The sequence below is a fragment of the Sinohyriopsis cumingii genome, chromosome 7 (genome assembly GCF_028554795.1).
Source record: "Sinohyriopsis cumingii isolate HCF-2022 chromosome 7, ASM2855479v2, whole genome shotgun sequence".
NCBI lineage: Eukaryota > Metazoa > Mollusca > Bivalvia > Unionida > Unionidae > Sinohyriopsis > Sinohyriopsis cumingii.
This window is the reverse complement of record NC_142967.1, coordinates 94,125,922-94,143,232: the sequence shown is the minus strand read 5'-3', so window position 1 is coordinate 94,143,232 and position 17,311 is coordinate 94,125,922.

The following is a 17,311-nucleotide window of genomic DNA, read 5'->3' as shown; positions in this document are numbered from 1 at the left end:
CATAGAAATTCTACGAGTAATTTCATTATTTAATGCGCCTATCATAAGCGATAGTCTTGCAATCCATTAACGAGACCTCTTGTCTGCCTGAACTTTATTCAAGGATATTTCCTGCTGGTATTCGTATTCAAAAATCGTCAGCTAGTTTTCGATTAAGTCGCTCAACGATAGATTGTTAGATCACGATGAATTAAGCTGTGCCCTCTTCTGATTTTGACGTTATGTTGTTTCATCAAAGATGTTACTACACCAAGAAATTCTTGCCAGGATCAACCTGTAGCAATTGAAGCCATCAGAGGCAGCCACGTTGATAAATTCGGTCAAACGCAGATGCAACGTCAGTTGTTTTTTTGTTGTTGATATTGGTTCATGTTCTTTATATCTACTTGCAACGTCAACGTCAAAGGCAGTTACCGCGTATTTTTATGCGCGTGATTGACGTCTACCAGTTTCATTGGTATCATATGGTAAAAACAAAAACATATATGCCTGAAGAAATTCACTGGGAGTGCCAACTGAGTTTTATTTTTTTGTGCGTACTGAGTTTTATTTTTTTGTGCGCACTGAGTTTTATTTTTTTGTGTTAGATAAATTGGCCATAATGCCTGTCGTGCTAACCAATCTTCTGCAACAGAACGAGCGACACCTGATGCACCAGTAAGTTTACTAATCGCTGCTCTACCCCTCTAATATCCCCTTAGGCTGTAAGAAATTGCGTTCATTATAAAAATAATAAGAATCGGCCCACTAAATATCGGCTTCTAGCACTAATTTGCCTTTCATCGCACATCGTATAAAAAATAAATTAGCAAGCGATTCTCTGAGACATTTATATTTTTACAGACTTTAGTTTATGAAATAACTTCACGTCTGCAATATGTCGTTATTGCAAATCTGGACTTTCAAACACGTCATGATGAACGTGACACACCTGAACAATCGCATTTATTTGATTATCTCCAGGTCTTGGTTGATCTTTCTCGTCAGGTCGGATATCAAGTTGGGTTTCAGGACCACAGTAGTTATATCCAGGAAGATGATTCTCGCCAGGATATTTAGCGCATGGAGCCCCTGGTAATTTTCCCAGTGAATCAGCAATATCATCACCCTTCGTCAAGTGGGAGATAAATTTATATCTTTTGTGCCACATTTTAAACACATGCCTGTAAGTTATTCATCATCGTAATTGTTTCTAATCTACTTGTGTGGGATGGGGGTGCCATGCATCGAACACAGTATAAATTCGTATAATTATTAAACTTCTACGATATGGATCTCGTTGATTTCTCAGCGACACGAACGCAAGAGCAGTAAAGCATCATCCAGCGCTACCAAATTGTATCAAGCACTTATAATAAGTCCATCTGGGTCTGGAAAGATGCAATTATTACTTAACCTGACAATGAGTTGGCTCAAGTGGGATAAGTTGTATTTAATGGCACCATCTTTAGATGATCAGAGATGCTACGACGTGCTTAAAGTTTTTAATGAATAAACTTATTCTTCGGATGAGGACGGCAATGATGTTTTTGATTTTATTACTGACATCAACGATGCGCCGTTGGTAGATGTACGTGATGGTAGTATTGACAATCTGGTAGTATAAGATGATTTTATGCTAGACGAACAATCAATTCCAACTATTTTCCAGAGGCAGACACAGAAGCAACGATATTACATATGTTACTCGGCGATGTACGCAAATGCCTAATGTGATCAGAGATAACTGCAATCTTCTGGTTGTCTTTAATGATGCTGACACAAAATCACCGATATTACATATGTTACTCAGCGATATACGCACATACCTAATGTGATCAGACATAACTGCAATCTTCTGGTTGTCTTTAATGGTGCTGCTACTCACACATTAAGAAACATGCGCCAGACTTGGTGTTCAGGGGACGCGGATATGATTAAGCTTAAAAACGTCTTCAAAAAGTGGAAGCGATTCCTCATAAATTTATCACGATACATTTACATGATTCTCGGTCGCGATATCGAATAGGTCTCGATAACATTTTTCGTTGAGAGACCTGTCACTTGTTTACGCCACCAGCATCAGGGTGGGTGACGACCAACAATGACTGTCGAGTTGGTAAACAAGGACGCATACAAGTTTTACAAAAGATGTCAAATTAAAAATAACGTAAACGCCAACTCGGTTAGAGGCCTCGGTTTAGGGTAATTGACGCTTGTTTGTTCATCTTCGTAGGACGATTTATTTTCATAAATGGATTGCTCTACAAAATGTTCTGTTCACCCTCCCTGATTCGTCTTGAGACAAAGTCTGATGTAAAATTTACACAGTCTCAAGCAACATTAACAAAGCATCTTTCTAGTCCCTGAGAAAAAAATGCTTTCACCTGAAAAACGTCTTATATTAAGGCAAAACAGATTTAAACAAAAAACTTCGAATAGCTCGTGTGTACCTTAACATTTTAATAGGGATCGATAAGGCATAATAACCTATTAATGATATGGAACTTTTCAATGGGAATGTTTCATAATTCTCAAAAATTGAATCAAATTGATTATTTTATTTACCTAAATAATGCATTACATTCATTAGAAGACCAGAAACTTTGCCTCTTTGAAATAAGAGCATTTGGAATATTTCTGTCCTTATTTGCTGTTTTTGTTTCAACATGTGGTATTCAGAAATGACATGCCCTTTCTTTTACTATAAGTACACGTAGGAAGCGATAAGGATTTCTAATCAGTCTTATCAGACGCGTGATTCGTTTTTAATAAATCGTGCCAGATTGAGGATTGTATGTACTCATATGAAACTGAGATGACTATTTTACGAAAACACTGCTGAGAGAAACACTTATTGACAAATAAAACGTTGTGAGTCAAGGAATAATCATTAGCTTTTCTGGCAGCCTTTACCAAAGTTTCTCCATTGTGCTCATCAATATACGTCTTTACATCAAAATATATGCTGTTTTTGAACACTTTAGTTATATGAACTGTCTTACGTTATCGTAATTTTTATCAGCCTTCTTTGCTGAGCACCACCTATCAAATAGTTATTATTTTCCTAGTATGAATTATATATGGGTTGACCAGTATCTTTTAAACAAGTCCTAAACCTTTGTCAATATATATTAGGTACCAACCAATAACCTTTCAAGAAAAATTCCTTACCCGCAACATAACCGGTAGTTTGTTGCACCGATAGTGAAGTGTAAACTTCTTGAACGTTTCTAAAATGTACATTTTGTAATAATAAAATCCTATGCTTTCTTGCCATTTCAATTTCCTGAAAGTAAGGAAAGGGTTTATCTGTATCCTTTTCTTGAAAAATGGCTACAAACCATATTGGTTATGGTAACGTTAAAAGATGAATTCTAGTGTAAAGCGAGAAATTAGCGTTCTCCGCCTGTCAGTTTAAATTTGTTCAGTCTATATTGCATTTATCTTTCTTCTCGCTACATTTGCATTTCCCACTCTTCTTTCTTTCTATCTTTCTTTCTCTGTATATTTCTCTACCTTTCTCCTCGTTCAATTTTTATGGCTTTCTCTTGTCTTGTCTTCTCTCCCCTCCTCTCTTCTCCTCTTCTCCTCTCCTCTCTTCTCTCTCTCTCTCTCTCTCTCTCTCTCTCTCTCTCTCTCTCGTTCTGTGGATGTATATATCCCTCTCTTTTATTTCCCTCTGCCTCCTCCCTTCCTCTATCTGCGTTTGTTGTTCTCCATTGTCTCTCTCTCTCTCTCTCTCTCTCTCTCTCTGAGTTTGCATTTGTCTATCCTCTTTCTCTTTCTGGATTTGCATTTCCATCACTTCTATCTGAAGAAGACGTTTTGATAATTCCAATGTAATGGGAATGTCTTTAAAACTGTAATTTCTTTAATTTCCTGTCAGACGCAAACTTATTAATCGAACCCAAAGTGCTATAATCCAAACTTAGTTTTCCATCAAATACTGAATCTACCATATTCAGCTCTTGTTTTGTTATATATGCTTTAGTTTCAGAAACATCATTTTGTCTGCCAAGCTCATGAATTTCGTTTTCATTCGTAGACTTTAAGCCTTTTCTGGGTATGACTTGGAGTCAAATTCACTACATTAGATGACATTGTGAGTTATTGCTGTTCTCACTAACGATTTATGAAATGGGTGTAATTGCACTCTTTATCACTATCAAAAGCCTAAAAAATGTAGATAATATTGCGGATGAAATCAATAGCGGCTTTGAATGTCCTGACGTACTACAATTATGCATTCCAGAATGTCCTTGAATGAGTTCTCCATAAACCCGGAGGAGGGTTTTAGTCCAAAAAATCACTGAGCACTGTGTAATTCAAATTAGTAATTTACATAAATTATTCCTTTCCCACTATATCTGAATACAGCTAAAAATGATACCACGAACCGACTTTAAGTAATGAATAATTTATTTATAACACCTCACCTGCCCTATGACGGAACAGAATGTTGTAGAAAGCTAATCATCTATAATGGAAACATTCACTAAGTCGCAACAAAAATCAAGTCTTGATTTAAAATTGCAATTATCATCTTGTTTACTTCTTAGAAACATGAAAAATTACATATACTTAACATTGTTAACACATTTACGGATTTGCATTAAGAAACTTTGATTAAATGAATAATTGTTATTGACACATTGACCTTAGGAACAAATCCCAAGCCTTAATTATTTTGCTATTGCAATCAGTGTCGCAACTTTCTATATGTGCAATTAACATAATTATCAAAGTACACAAGATACGAGGTTTTTTCTCTTGTTCTCATTAATCTAAGCTATTGTTCATCGAGCGATACTTCGCAAATATTCCACAATCGATAATGTTCTTTAATCCTAGAAAATATTATGCTTGCTTATGAATGGTTAAAGTTACTTTCTGTAAATAATTCTTATTCTTTCACTTTTGGATTGGATGAAGTAGATGTCAATTTTATATCAGGGCAGAATATTGCCTACCAAAGGAAGCTTTCTTCCAGATGTTAATTCAAATATTAACTTATTGTATATCTTAACTCTTCTACTGCATTCCGCCAAGAAAAACAATTGGCAGATAAAGCTATTATCTACCAATAAATATCAACCGTTCTATCGTTCTGCAAACTATGTCCAAAACATTTTCTATTATTTCTAGTATAAAGTAATCTTTCTCGTATAACGAATTTTCCATCCCTCATTTGTTCCTAATTCCTGCCAAATTGTAGTTAATATCGAAGCCCGTAAAATAATCTGTACAATTCTCTTGTTGTTTAATAATAATTTGTAATGTTTCTATTAATTGTTCAAGTTACACAATTATGAGTTCTATTTTATATTGAGAATTTATTCGTTTAGAATATGTTAATAAAACATTTTATATAGATTTAATCTAGCGTAAAAATCTAATGCACTAAATAGTTAATCATTTTTATCTTTGCACCGTGTCATTGTAAATAAACTCGCAAATGTATCCTATAATCGTTACACATCCACAATGGGATTGTTTACCTGGAACAACATTTCCGTTAATTTCATAGTACTCTTTCATAACTAATTTCATCAACATTTTATTATCGCAAAAATGTTTTGTTATTATTGGTCATGCTATTGGACACGTTTTATACTTTCGTAAAATCCAGCAGAATAGTCGAGTTTGCTTCCTCAGTCATTAGTATGTGTATTGTCTAGGAGAAACCAAGCCTGAATTTTTCATGTTTACTCCTTAATGTAATTGTTTTTATATCTTCGCGATGAATGCGAATTGTTAGGTGCATCCATTTAAATAGCTGGACGTTATTTTCATATGATTTTATGTTCATATGGTAAAAGTATTACATAACCTCTACGAAACAGATAAGCAAATTAAACCATATTCATACCAAAGTGAAAAGAACTGTGTTTTATAGACTCTTCTTCAGATATGTTTCTGCACGAAACGTAGGAGCCATTTTTCTTTAGGATAAAGGTCGCAAACCACTTTTCCAAAGAACTTGGATATGCCGAAACCGAATATTTTGTTAACCATGCTCAATTACGATGAACATTTCATTTGAGAATAGTATGGAGATTGGTCGTGTATGAAGCTTCATCATTATTTCATGCAGTGCAATATATTTGAGACTTTGGGATGTGCCATCCTTCATCCACATCTTGTTACCTTTAATGTTTTGGAGGGTTAAACTTACGTTTAATATCATAAAACATAATATAATGTTAAAAAAGAACATAGAAACATTGCTTTTTGAACTGGCTCATATATCGTCGAAGAAATGCAAGAAATATTTTTACCGTTTATTAGGATACAAAAATGTTACAAACGCTTACATATTGAAAGATTAAAAGAGAATTCTAGCTGAAACTAAAAAACACGGGCATGAGGAAATCTCCACGTACCAACAAAGTCAGAAAAACGTAAAAATATACGAGTAATTTCGAAGCATGTCGTCAATTAGCGACGACTAGCCTCGGCCTCCCTCCCTGCTCCGGTCAGAGCAACCACGTGACACGAATTCAAGGTCGACATGCCGTTGGAAGTGCAGTTTCTCAAACATGGACAATACACCAAAACGTTAACAAAAACTGTCTTTTGATATATGTATAATTAAAACGATAAATTGTAGAGAGGTGCATAGAGAGTACCATGAGGGGATGCAGTGATGTGCTATTAAATAATAACGTATTTATTTGTACAAGACACATATAATCAGAACGTTCTAATACAATCTGTACATGTCGTCACACATTCAATGTGGTGTCTCTATTACGACTGGGTAAGGAAACGACGGTATTATATGTGCCGTGCGTATACTCCTAGTTTGTACAGTGAACTATGACACAGAAATTTTTCTTTATTGAACCAAATACTGTGACGAGAAAGTCTAAAAGCAGCATACAGAATTCAGAGAAATACTAAAGATACGAAATACTTTTTTTGTGTCGTGTCGGTGTGTGTGTGAACGTGTTTGCCACTATCAAATACGTCTTAAGATATTTCTTATAGAAATTGCGGGCGTAATTATTATTATTTTCGATTCTACTCTGCATACCGTTTTGTGAATATTACATCGTTATTTTAATGTGGCTATCAGTTATTAATTGTAAACATATCTTCTTAATCAGCACATTGTTTAGCAAATTCTAATGAACTCTTGTTTTGGGACAATGCATTAAATTGCATCTTGATTAGATAGAGTGCAAGAGTATCAGTCTACTACATAATCAGGCGATTTTGAATTTGAAGGACTGTGAAATTTAATTGGTTATTCTTTCCCCCACCTACATTAGTAAATGGATAATGATCCATGTCAAGGGGCACATACAACAATTTTCATCTACGCCATAAAGATGGTCTCGCCAAAACAATTAGAGCGTTAGTACTGCTGCCAACTTTATCTTGTGACTGTGACATTTAATCGTGTTAATTGTTAATATCACTCTAAACTAATAAATAGATATTGATAATTGTCAGTCCCATAGATAAAAGATGCACTCTCCTTAATTTTGTAGTGAACAAGGGACACATAAAACATATATGTCCTCAATTATTTTCTCCTCAAGACGATTAGAGTGTGAGTAGATAAAACATTTGTTGCCAACTTTTCTAGCAACGTAATGTATATTTTATATCCAATGTCACATGATCTTGGCACGTATTTCTTAAAACTACAAATGAGGATGTTTTATTATTATTATTATTATTATTATTTGATCAAAACACAAAGAACCCCAAATAGAATGAACGCACACATAAAAAGCAGAATTTTATTATTTACTGATATCTTATATCATATATATCACTATTGTTTGATAGATAAATAGGTTCCATACATTATTATTATTATTATTATTATTATTATTATTATTATTATTATTATTATTATTGTTATTATTATTGAATAATAAATAGGAATAGTTACATTTCTATATCATAGCAAGAATAATACGGTAATATTACGTACAAAGAGCAATAAACGATTTGACAAGGATCAATTGAAGGAAATATGTTCTCATTTTAAAATATTAAAATATTCATTGGTCTGGTCTTGGTTGCTTTTGAAAACAATGTTATAACTGACACACAAGTGTTGGGAGTTACCTCATCTTGCCTTCTCTTCTCTCTGGATTAACTATAATAGAGGAACCTACCTGGCACGTGGGCTATACTGTAAAATGGGAGGGTAAGTTTGTTATGTTCGTTGCTCATGTAATCACTGTTATAATCACTGAATAGTGACACTGGTTTGTACTGTAATTCTCATCAAATTCTCAAGAGACTCTGGATCGGTAATCTATTTCTCAGCAATGTCATGGTTTTTATTTACCTCGTACTTAGAGTCAGCTACTTCAAACGTCTGAGTGATCATTCAGTATAATTTACCATTTCTCCGCCATCACCATCATTATGAAGCGCACTTTCGACATTATCACATCATCTTCATCGACAACTACACTTTTTATCTATTCTCTATTATCTTCCTCTGAAGCATCATTAAAAAGCTTATAATTTTCCTTGGAGTCATCTTTGTGACATCTACAAATTTGGGCATATTCGTTTCAGTAATCACAGGTCATATATACACACATTATGGCGATTTTTCCACAGCTTTCCTATCTTTTTATGATGCACGTCAACATGCCACTGCTTACCGCATTTGTAGCACATCAAACGCAGGCGATCCTCTTAAGTTACTATGTGTTATTCTACCAGAAATCAAGGCATATATACGTTACAAATGTGCAAATGTACACTAGAACAAAGTGTTATTCCTGGTGTAAAGTAAAATATTGTATGATATTGTACGACTCGTTTATCAAATAACGATTTTCACGTAACAACCTATGGGTTTACAAGAAAGCAAATTTGTTACAGACTGGTGATTACATAAACAAGGCACAGAACCTGCGATCTTTAAAGTAATATACGTTCGAATCATTTGACTCCTTCAAGCCTTCTTTTTTAAAAATAAATTAAAACTGTATGTGACAATCAATTTCTTTAAAACTACTAGCATTAAATCCTGAGTCACCGGGAATCTCTGGCATTGTCAAATTTTTCAACTTTGATAAGACGACGAAAATAAAGATTTCAGATTTATTTTGCAGAACAGCATATCCAATATGGAAATGATAACATAGTCACTTGATCCTCATTTGATGTCAAAATTATTGCCACTAGAAATATTACACTGGGCGTGGTACATTACACATGTCTTAAGTATGGACAATATCGCATGCAACGTAATAAGTCTGCCATTAATGAATTGACTTATCTTTAAATGCAATAGATTTAACGTACAGTCTGTAAATTTTTCCAATGTGTAAATTGGTAACACTAAAATGTACAAACGTACATTATTAATACATACTTGACGATGGGATTTGAATTGTATGCTCCAGCGATTGATGTTAATGTTCAGCTCGTTTCATAATATGAGAAGATCACATCATAAGGAATATACAACCATCAGCTCTACGAATGAAAGCAAACACTCCTGGATAAATTCATCTACTGTTTACATGTAAAAAGAAATCCGAAACATTTGAGAAATTATTTTCTGACATGTTTTGTCTGCTAAACTTTTACGGGATGAACGAAGGTGAGCTTTGTTGTAAAGATAATATTTCAGCCCTGAAGAGAACAGTCAACAATAACTTTGGATGGCTGATATCATTTCTTGGTCTCAAATATTTTTGAGTACTTCCATAGGTATTGATTATATCTTCATTTCATCTTATTTAGGTTAGAGCCATAATATAAATAAAATTAAGAGACAGGTTACGTTCAATAAATATAACTGAGTTAGGCTTCCCATTGTCCTTCGAAGTGTACCTTTATCACCAGGGCAAACTGCCATAAGTTACGCTGGACAGGCAGAAGCATCGGATCCTCCAAACATATACAATGGCAATTAGAAATATAAAATTTTAAAATGTGTTACTCAACATGGAAATAGTTTTGACACAAAGAATATTGATGTTCAACCATGCTGTCTTAAAGGGCTAATTTTATGATACAGTCACCTGAGGTCTGGTTATGACATTAGTGACTGGAATTAGATTTTTATCCAACCACAGAAAGATACGTCAACATATCAAACCAGCCAACCAGACATTTATCAGTCGATCCATCAATCTTCCATCCATCCATTCGTTAAAATGCCATTACACAACAACTCGTAGGGTAGATAATGAATTATATTTATAATGCTTGTACATGATAATATTGCATACTTATTTCAGCATATGTGTGTAACGTGCACTATTATGTATATCTATACTGTATGTTTAACTTTTTCCATGATTGTGGATTACAGTTGTTTTTTCAAAACACATATTATATATATAACCACTGACCACGATTGTAGATTATATTTAAAGGTAATGATCATTTGTACACAATATCTTGACTTGGAATTGAGTTCAAGGTTTTTCTCTCAGATACTCTATTGTCTACCCAGTGTTTTGTAATGATGTTTACTTGAATTTAAGTTAAAAGCGTGACCATGTTGACCAGTTTAGTATTCCTGAAAGAAAGCTTGTTTACGAATATGATGGTAAAATGGCCCGCATTCTGGGCATTGTGTTGTATCATTGCTAAGGTAAGAGTCTGTATATAATTATTTATTCGTTTTTAATAAACGTTTGTGGAATCACTTTTAGTTGTGGTCTCGTTTAATTTAAAGAGAATTATTTATCTAAAATATTCATTGGAAAAAAGTGCTGGTTAATATTTGAACGGCAAAACTGCTTCGGATTATTATCATATGTTACGTGTTTAGGCTCGAATAAACTGTAACACAAGAAAGAGTGAAAACAACAAGGTTTAAAAATTATAACAAATAATTTATTTCTCTGAAAAAATACTGCAAAAATGAAAAAATATGAGAACTTAAGGTTTCCAGAATCAAATCCAAAATTTATACAAGAATAATCCACGAATAAAGTTTTTTTTTAAAGTCCTAATACTTAAATGTTCTAATGATTTCAAGTTTTAGTCCCGACGAAGAATCCAAGATGGAAGGCGATGACGTATGCTGTAGCCTGGACTATGTTGACGTCTACAGCTCCTTGCACAAACACAATAATTTATTCCCCGGTCTTGGAAATGCAAACAGAATTTTCAATAAATGTCCTTGTTCAAGAATCCTGTATGAATACAATAATATTTCCAGAGAAACTAAATGATCTTGGAGAGCCCAAATAATCTGGAGAAAAATTAACTAATAACTCAAAAACTCAAAAGTTCATTTCTAGTCACAACAGAATTAAACAACTTGACATCAAGTGATTAAAAGCCCTGGACTATGGGATTTCTCTCTCTCTCTCTCTCTCTCTCTCTCTCAGCATTATTATTAATACTAAGTATTTCGCAATTTCGGAAATGCCTCATTGCAAAATATATTGCAAAATAGACGATAACATGAACTTGTTTACATGTAAAAGTCACAGAGCTCATGTATGTCCTTGATAAGAATCAATCATTTTACTGCTAGAAAAAGTTGTTTACTTGACCCTCAGTCAAGGCCAGGAACTATGTCAAAGATAGAACCAAGTGTTTCTATTATTGGGTACCTGAGGAAAACTTAGGTCAAACGGAATTTTCTAAAAAACATAAAATTGCATGTAAAGAAAAGTACATTATATTGACATGTAAAGAAAATAAAAAGATTCCAAAACCCACAAACAATCAAATAAAATAAAATACAAATTAAATCAAATTTAAATTAAATCAAATATATGTAACAATTAGGAACACATTCAAAGACATTCCGTATTATATAATTGTGTTATGTATACGTACGTTATAAGTATTATAATTCATGATTATTATTTGTAAGGGTTATATAGTTAGAAACATTTTGAATACTAATTTTCTTATCGATCGTCAGTTCACTCTTTAAAAACGAGTCATTCATGTATAGTGCATAAATTCATTCATAAAGTTCGAGTTAAGCTTTTGAAACGTCACGTGATATAATTTCAGGGGATGATTTCTTACAGGCAAGGTTGACAAAATTTCTGATTAGTCAGTGTTAAAACAGCTCACATGTTTACTGTAGAGGTTGAATGTGCAAACGCTCTCTATTGGGTTTAATAAGTTATATAACAGAATCATTACGGAACATAAGACATTCATAATAGTGCCGACCAGTCTTTCAAATTATTCAGTTATAGTGAAGGGATTGATGCATTTATATAATTTCATCATTCGTTCATAAACATTTGAGACTGGTCGGATTTCATTCTTCATACTGTAAGTTTTTTATTACTTTTTCACATTGTACTTTATGGAATTAAATTATATTATATAAAACTTGTTTGTTTTCTCTCTTCTTGTCACTTATTTTAAGACCATAGAGGCGTAATAGTTTTGTTACATCAAGAGTATTGGTACATACGCGCATTCAGAACTCTTATAATTCATACGGAATATTCTATAATTTTGGAAGTATTATAGAAAACTATGGATTATTTGGGACTTAATTCAGAATGCAGTAAGTTCCTTTTAAGTTTTCACTTTATATTCCAGGGAATAAAGTGTTTGTTGAATTTTACAAATCTTGCTGTAAACAGGAGCGTGGTAACGACGTGTCAGGTTTTTACTCTAGATAAGATATATGCTCATTTTACCATCTCCTGTTTACAGATTATATCGAATATCATATCCTCGCAATTTGGCGAAGGTGAGTCTTGTATTATGAACACAGAGTACGCTTTTGTTCGGTTTAAACTGTTTGATTCCAGAATGAAATAGGATTAATCCATAAATGTTCCAGTGTAGTATATTTCGTTCCCTTTAGTTTCACAACGTACAGACATAAAAATTACGGATATATTCATTATGTCTAAGACAGTAAAAAAATATACTTTAATCAGTTACTGATTGTTTTAGAATCTTTCCTACTCAAGTTGAAATATCGAAAAAAAATGTTGTCACAATGAAAGCAGTAGGGGATTAAGAAATTGTTGGAAAGTTTCACACTCACTACTTGCAACGGTTGAATATCATAGATTTCACATTTCAAAAATGGTGATAAATAGAAGATGAATTTAAACATTTTTCTGAATGATTCTAAGGTATTCAAATGGTGGGTTGGAATTAGAATTAGATTTTATTTGAATGATTGCCAAATCATGAATAGCATGTGTATCATTTAGAACGTTATTTTCAATCAATAAAGCACCCGTTAAAATGAAGTTATAAGTAACTTTAATCCACATAAGGGTTGAATTAAATCTCAGCCATTTTGTAAGCTATGTTAACTTAGCTCAGTCCAGTATTGTGGTGGAAACCACGAAATATCTAAACCGATGTAATCAATACTTAATTTCTGTTCAGGCTGATCAATAATTACTTTTTCATTTATATTCAAGGGGATAAGTCCAACATTTTTGTCTAAATGTATATTTGGCAGCAAAACTATGCAAAATGTGACTCTATTGTCCATCATTCGCTCGGGAAAAAACATTTCTTCAAGTGTAGCCTATATATTGTTTTATCGCATGTGCCATGACCTGGTGCTTAGATAAAACTTGCTGCCTATCACCAGTAGTATACACAACCATGTTAATGTTAATATTTAACCATGCAATACTTGCAGAATAATTATAATTACTTTTCTATACATAGACACCGAATTATATTAAATAAAAATGTTTCATTCCCAGTCATTCCTAGTTTAATGAATGAAAGCAAAAAAACATCGCATTCAACTATGTTGTTTGGTACATCGTTTTATCATTCAACTTTCGTCCCCATTGGGTGTGCACTTAATGAATAATTCATGAAGTTAAATGTTAATAAATAAATATCCCGGTGCGTACAAAAATTATGAATAAGCTTGAGAGCTCTATAATATCCATAGTATCTGTCAGCACACACACTTCACGTTTTACGATGGTCAGTGATGGTGTTCGCAGACGACATGCTTGATTGGTCATAAATAGTGAGGTAAGCTACATATTAGTTTATTAATGAAAGAAAACAATTTTCTATGATCAGAAGTTTATACCAATCTAAACTCTTGCCATTATGCTTTCCAAATGTGCAGGAAAAACTGTTAGAAGTTCAGAAGATTATAATTGAAATCAATACCCGCAAATAAGGATTTTTTTGGGCCTAATACAAGAAGATCCAATTTATATCAAATATTTGACTGAATACAAGAGATATTAATAGCTTATGTTGCTGTTTATTTTTGTTTTAATCTTTATTGACACAAGGTCAACTAGTCAAACCGGAGACATTTCATTGGGGCAGCCTGTTAAGGATTAACTCTGGCACATATGGGTAAATGTTTGTATTTTATAAGACACTACTTCTTGAATAAGATATTAGAACTAATTAAAATCGTGCGTCACAGCCAGTTTTTCCAATTAATGAATGCGTTCAAAAACTACAAGAAAGGTGGAAAGATAGTAATATTCAAATCCCCCTTATACAGAGTTTGACTTAAATATTGAATAATCCTCATAATAAACGCTAACGGCTGATCCCACTTGGTTCGTGTCAGAAACATTTCAGGGTACCATACTTTAAAATATGTTAAATAAAATTATCTCTTCCTTACAGGTTATAGAATGCCTCTTGTGAGAATGAAACGAATCCAGAAATGATTTTCAAGGATTAATTAAGGATCAAACTAATCAATCAGCATGTCTTCAAGAAATTATTTTTGGATACATTTTATAGTATCAGTTGTGGTCTTGCTGAAGAACATTGTGAACCACACTTCTGCAAACGACTTTGCAGTAGAAAATAGCACAGAGATAAATGATACTGATGTACTCTATTTACCCGACCATTTCCAGTCAGGAGGTGTTGGCAACCATTACAATGAAACGCTCAAGTTTCCTTCGTATAACTTCATTACTAATGACGAAATTGAGAGCATGTTATCTCGAGATGATGTTAAATCATTTTTGGAAAGTATTCCCGATTCCTTTGCAAGAGAAGCCACCAGATTCCATATACAATATTGTCCATTTGTTAGTTTATGTAACTTTTCATTGGGTCTCAAATCTAATCCATTTATAAGACAATGTTGTGTTCCCTGTATCTGCAGTTCAAGTTGCGAAATCACTGGGAACTGTTGTCCGGACTATCAAAGTGACAAATACTTTAGCAACATTAGAAGAGATAAATCTCAAGACCACTGTCAGCATGCAGCATTCATTGAAGAATCTCATCCTTTTCTTCAAGGAGAAGGTTATTACTTTGTATCCAAATGTCTTAACTCATCAAACGAAACTGAAATAGAAGCATGTGTTCAGCCAAAGCGTCCGACAACTCTAGAAGAGTTTTCGGATATCATCCCTGTAACAGACCAATCTAAAAGGATACACTATAAAAATAGATATTGCGCAGAATGCAACAAAATTTCAGCCCGTAACCTAGTATATTGGAGCATGGTCTTGCGTTGCTGGGTAGATGTGAGTTCAAAAGTACAAAACATGCAATCAATCATGCAATTCATAGAAGAAAAACAATGTAATATTCTTTACAAGCCAAATGATGTTGATGAACATCACACATCAGCTTGTACACCTATTGTTACAAAATGTAATCAGACCGGCAAATGGCGAGGAAATAGTGAAATCATTACAAAAGCATGTAATATGAATATTGGGTCTGTATATCAAAGCATCGACCAACTGTATACAAATGTTTATTGCATGCTCTGTAATGATTATGGAGCTTGTAAAGCGGTAAATCCGAAGTTTGCTTGGAAGGGTCCACCACAATTTGACGGAGGGAAATCATTTTCTGCCCTTCTAAATTTCATGAATAATGTAAAGGAACCAGATAAATCAATGTCCTGCGGAGGAGAACAAATTCTGGACCCCTACGAGGTAACACACATACACAGTCTCAGACTATTAACCAATAAAGCTTAATTTATAATGAATAAATATTACCACTGTCATTGCAACCCCAACATTTGAATATCTAAAGGTGATAAAAAAAATTGAATGGTAACAACAACATCCGTTTTGCTTTTAATTGTTCACTTGTAAGTTTGCTCTGGTTGCGGAAACTCGATTACTTGTTACATCAAATAACCCATGTATCGTCAAATATAATCTGATATTTATTACATACTGCACGCACACACGGCATCTTACATAAGATGTGTACCTTAATACCCACCATAAACAAACATACACGCAATTACCATCATTAGTACATTGCATTGCCAAGTCATTGAGCAGAACAAAAATAATTATCAGACATAGCATTTATTATCGTTTCATTTTCAGAAAAAGTGTCGCAACCTGTACTGTTCTTCCACAAGACGTCTGATCAACAAGGAATGTGTACACTTATTCCGTGAAGTAAAAGATGCTAAATTTAAACTCATTCTTGGTTTCCGTATTGAGGAATCATGTTATGTACATCAAGTCAAAGGATTTATTGATAAGATAACTACATGGTTTTTTGAAGTTTAGGAACAAAGCATACCGTCAGTACGTGTATGTTCCACTGAATCAATTTACAAGACAGACTATAACTACAGCGATTTCATAACGGAATTCCAAAGTGAGACAGAGCATTATGTAAATATGTCAACAATTGAGTATACTGCGTCAAGATGGATATTTCAAGTCAGAGGCTATTATTCGTATGAAAGAATGTATGCCTTTGTACAGAACATCACAAATGCTGAAATTAGACTCACGATAAACAAGAACACAGTATATACGGTTCATCCTAAGTTAGTATACATCGAGGAGGATGCGTTTGCTCTGATACCTATCATTAGTAATGGTCTCTCAGATGGACTTACCAACGCGATAGATGATCGAAAGTCGTTACCATTATCTGAGTTACTTCTATATGTATACCCAAGTAAAGAAGACAACAAAACTATCATACGACATATAGCACCTAACGATGATGTGTATTGCCCAGCCGTCGGTGCTTTGATTAGTCTACCTTTTGATATTTTGCCGTGCACGTTAGTCGATATTATGAAGGAAGAATACGAATTTTCAATCAAGGAGTATGGCGTGGTCTTGCCGACGCTGAATCTCTACCTGAACATGACTGAATTTGTCACGACAAATGACAGTAAAAATAATATACGCATATGCAGTGATAATTATATATCATCTTTTCATGAAACGTCATCAGTTGACAAGATGCGAATTAGTGTAGAAACAACTCTATCAGTTGTTTGCACAGGCTTATCATTAATATGTCTTATTGTTACCTTTATTATTTACTTGCGCTTTCCTATATTACAGACAGTTCCCGGGAAGAACAACATGGTCCTAACTGTTAACTTGATTTTTGCACAAATACTATATCTTACATTCATAGCTGCTGACGCCTTTTC